Source organism: Scleropages formosus, chromosome 7 (assembly GCF_900964775.1).
Source record: "Scleropages formosus chromosome 7, fSclFor1.1, whole genome shotgun sequence".
Taxonomy (NCBI): Eukaryota; Metazoa; Chordata; class Actinopteri; order Osteoglossiformes; family Osteoglossidae; genus Scleropages; species Scleropages formosus.
Window position 1 is genome coordinate 28,078,929 of NC_041812.1, and position 4,748 is coordinate 28,083,676.

A 4,748-nucleotide genomic window follows, 5' to 3' on the forward strand; every position below is an offset into this window, starting at 1 on the left:
CTTGTGATGGATACTAATTTTTGTAAGGCTCAACTCCTTACAATAAAGTGAAGTTTTGTATAATGTTGCCATGCTTCAGTCCTTAATACTGATTAGTTTGCTTTTGGAATGATAGGGGTAATAGGTAGTGTAGTGATTAGTGAGCTGTATTTGGACTTGAAGGTCACAGGTTTGAATCCCATGACCTGCTGTTGTACCCTTGAGGAAGGGGTGTGTCCTGAATTGCTCTGGTGAAAAGTTACCCAACTGTCTAAATGGGTAAGTAATTATATGCAGCTTAACACTGTAAGTTGCTTTGGATAAAAACATCAGCTAAATGAATGTAAGCGGAACAAATTCACTGATGCAGCTACGTGTTAAGTGGAAGGTGTAGCGGCTTGGCTTCAGCAAAGGATGTGAGTGTTTTTTTTTTTTTTTTTTTAATTATTCCAGGGAGTTGTTCTGTGTTTATGTCAGAGTGGAGGCTGTACACTGACGTAATGAATGAAGAGAACACAGCAGATGTGTGCACCTCTCATTACAGCTTTCCCTTGGTGTTTTAGTTTGGAGGGAAACTTTCCCAGCAGCTGATCTGCCCATCGGTGCCTCTGGCCAAGGGGGAAGTGAGCATTCTGTTACAGCACTCTGTGGAACATGAAATTCAGGAGTAACCCCTGGATAGGGACAAGGGCTTGGAAAGGGAAATCCACCAGATGCTGGAGCAGAGGACCAGCATCCTGGAAAGCTGAGCAAGTCAACACACTAGGCCACCATCTGGCCATGGCCCTCACTGGGCATTTGGACTGTGTCCATAGTTTCAGAAAAGACCTGGCTGTGTGCTGTTAGTGATCGAAGCAGAACACAGTTATGTTCAGAAACCAATGCCAAGTGCTTGGTAACTCAGCTGTGCACAGAAAACATTGGTAAAGATAAAGATAAAAACTGCATGTTTTCAATGCATGAAATATGATTAGTGTAACTACTGTGAAACACAAATCACTTTAATCGATCTGTCACACTGAAGTCTTGGCTTATCACTGGTCAGGCTCATACTAGTCACACAAAGTACAATGGACAAGGTGATTTAAGTGTCTTGGAGCTCTTCCAAGGTTAAGTGAAGATTTCAGACTCATGTTCAGTTTGGGATTTATTAGACAGAGCACTTAGGATTCTTGATGCGTATCAAACAACCATTACCCCATGCTATTCCCCCTGATTTATGGGCAAAATGCACCAATAACAATTTACCTGCTGAAGGATTTAGAGGAGTTGTAAAATTGCATTAATTCACCCACAGAACTAGATACCCTTGTGGATTAGCCTTCTGCAGAACATTCATGGGTTCTGCAAAATCATGCTGCAGTGTGCAATTAAATATAAAACAAAGAAACTTATGCCTGTACATTTCAGTCATTGAATGTTCCAAGCAATCAAATATCACATTTACTTTAATGTGACATTATCATTCAGTCCAGTTAGAAAGACATGACTTAGCTTGAAGTGTATCTGCTAGGAGGTGTATCATTCTAGGAGGAGATGCTAGAACTGTCGCATTTCAATCCTCTGACATAAGCCTACCTTACAAAACCATTAAAGATGCAAGAAAACAGAGTTAGCAGGTATGTCAAAGGCAACTACACATTTCTGAACCGCTTGTCCCATACGGGGTCGTGGGGAACCAGAGCCTAACCCGGCAGCTCAGGGTGTAAGGCTGGAGGGGGAGGGGACACACCCAGGACGGGACACCAGTCTGTCGCAAGGCACCCCAAGCGGGACTCGAACCCCAGACCCACTGGAGAGCAGGACCCGGTCCAATCCACTGCGCCACCCTCATCAAAGGCAACTAGTAAAACTGTATATTTTTTGTGAAACATGCTGTCATAAGGAACCACTTGACTCACACACAAATAACATTCCTTTGTGCTCTACTTGTTTCAACCGATTTCATAGGTTAGTCAGAGAAGTAAGTAAAAAAAAATTAAATTGCACACGGGAATTCTTTTTAACCTCTGGTCCTGGAGGGGGAGACACCTGTAAAGGACAAGATTAGTACTTTATTAATCTCTACAGGGAAAGTGTCAAGTAGACAGCAGCTTAACACATTGTATGTAACACTACAAGAATAGCCCTAACAGGCAACATAACAAAGTGATTGTATACGTTCCAGTGGAAGAACAAAACACTAAAGTGAACCCAAAAAGCCAACAGGTAACAATATCAGTTCACAAGATTTGACAAAGTCATGCAACACCTTCACTACCTGCCAATAAATCGGGGCCAGTGAGGACACAGAAGAAACGGCATCTCTGTTAGGAGGGAACTGCACGTCTGCTCTATGCGTGAGACTCACCGCTGAAAGAAAGCCGGAGGAAAAGACAAAGAAAAGAAAAAACTTCTGTCAAACTGGGCATCTGCCAGCTGGATTTTGACCTTTGCACCCTCAGCTGGAAGTGAGCTGGTTTCCTTTTTCCTGTTACATCACACTCAGGGATTTGTATACAAAATAATATAGGCACAACTGAATGACATAGTTTTTACATATGCTTGAAAGAGAATTCCTCACAGCAGCAGACCGCCTGGACTGGCCTAGCAGCTGCGGTCCATGGGAGACAGAAAAATGGGCAGACACACCAACCCTAAAGAAAATGTCCCCAGGAACCTTTACTCTTCTGCTAGATTAAAATTCCCAGTCACTGGCATGCATGGACAGCCTCCAGGGCATCACGCTCTCAGTTGTGAAATCTTTCATATTCAGACTTTTTTCAGAAAAAACATGAGGGCAAAAAACAGCTGAACATGTGTTCATTCATTTATTACTGGTGACTACTTTTCCAGTGCAGGGTTGTGATGGTCTGATGCCTATCCTGGAACACATAGAACATGAGACAGGGTCCACCCTGCAGAAAACCAGCCCATCATAGGACTATGACACACACGAGTCATTTACTTTTATGGGCAGTTGAATGTCACCAATTCAGCTGAAACATGTCTTTGGACCATGGATGGAGCCCAAAGCATCTGGAGGAAGTACACACAAACATGGGGAAAACATGCTAATTCCATGCAATCTGAGCTGTATATAAACACATATAAGCCTCAGTACAAGTACCAGTGCTACCTGCTGCACCACTCTGCACAGCTGTGGATAGACCAAATGAAAGCCTAAGAACAAGAATTTTTGTTCATTCTGTTCATTTTAGGGGCTACGAAAGACAATAAGAATAAAAACTATTGATCAAACAGCTTTAGAAAAACAACATCAAGCTGTGAGTTCCCACAAAGTAAGATCACTTGAACGGCACAAATTTCAATCCATTTTTAATAAGGCTTTCCTTGTCAAGTGTCAGAAAACCTTCCAGGAGTAAACATGGCCTTAAAAATATTTTTTCTTCCTGATTCCTAATTTGCTCTCGTAGGCCACATTACAAATATGAGCCAAATAATAAAGTATACACAGGAAAAAATGTTTGCAATGTAACTCAAACCAGCTGTGAGAACAAAGACTAGAGAAACAGGTAATGAATATTTCGTTGGCATTCATTTTCATTCTTTTTCATTCATTTTCCTGAACTGTTTTGTTACTCAGGTCTAATCTAGTCCTTCTGTGGGGGAAATAATACTTTGCAATGTGCAATGTGAAATCTGCCAGAGCTTTTTCCACCGAAATTCATGCCTCCTGGGCAGTACTGTGAGGCCTGTGTGACACACAGCCACTGGCTCACAACTGGGCTCACATCCTGTTCCACGGCACTTCCTGGCACATCTGATGGTGATGGAATTACTATTGTTTTCGAGGCAGTAATCTTTTTTCTCATCCCTTATATCAGCTTTCATTCAGAAAGTCTTACAGAAAGAGGTAGTATTGTCTATGTTTTTGCATGTCTTTGCTCCACTTCCATCTCGATGGGTTTGTAAAGTGATTAAGTGAATACTGAAGGGCACAGCCAGCTTTCTGTCTCTCTACCATGAGTCCCTGCTGGGGGTGGGTAAAAATGACCTGTTCCCACCAAACTCGCAGATATCAAACAGACTCAGCACAGAAGGGAGACGCTCCACACGACTTCGCTCCCCTCGTTTTCTGAGAATTACAGGACCACCATTTAGAGATCTCTCCAGTGTGATTATGGTGATAGATGGTTAGGTGGAGTCAAACTTTCCATTTGGAGCATTTCAATGCAACAAGACTGGGTGGATTTGGCCCATGGGGGGCATGGGTTGGATGTCCCTCTCTTTCATAAGCACATATGAACTTTCACCACATTCTAGTTACAGTTCTGAGGGCAAAGATCATCCAGTGCCAAGAGCTTCCTGTGCTTAATTTTGACAAGAAACAGAATGATCACCAGTACAAATTTCTATCTCCATAATACACATTTATTTTCATTTATTAATTTCATTTAATTTATTTTCATTTATTCATTGAGCTGATGCTTTTATGAATGTCCACAGATGAACCCAAAAACATGCACAATATATGATCAGTGCTTGTCTGTCATACTGAAAATAACAAGCCTTGCACAAAAATAAGACCATTCCTTGCACTTTCTAGAAGGGAAATATTAATTTCCAGTCAGCTGTCTGTATGCTTTTTACTTTCGCACATTGTCCAGAAGTATGGGGCATGGAGAAAGTTTATATTTGGTTAAAGAAAATATCATCTATAGAAATAAGCAAAATCCACAAGTCTTTTGTTTCTCAAGATGCACAAACAAATGTGTCATTATAGCGTCCTAAAATATCTGGTATATTTTTGGTGATCCTATCATGAA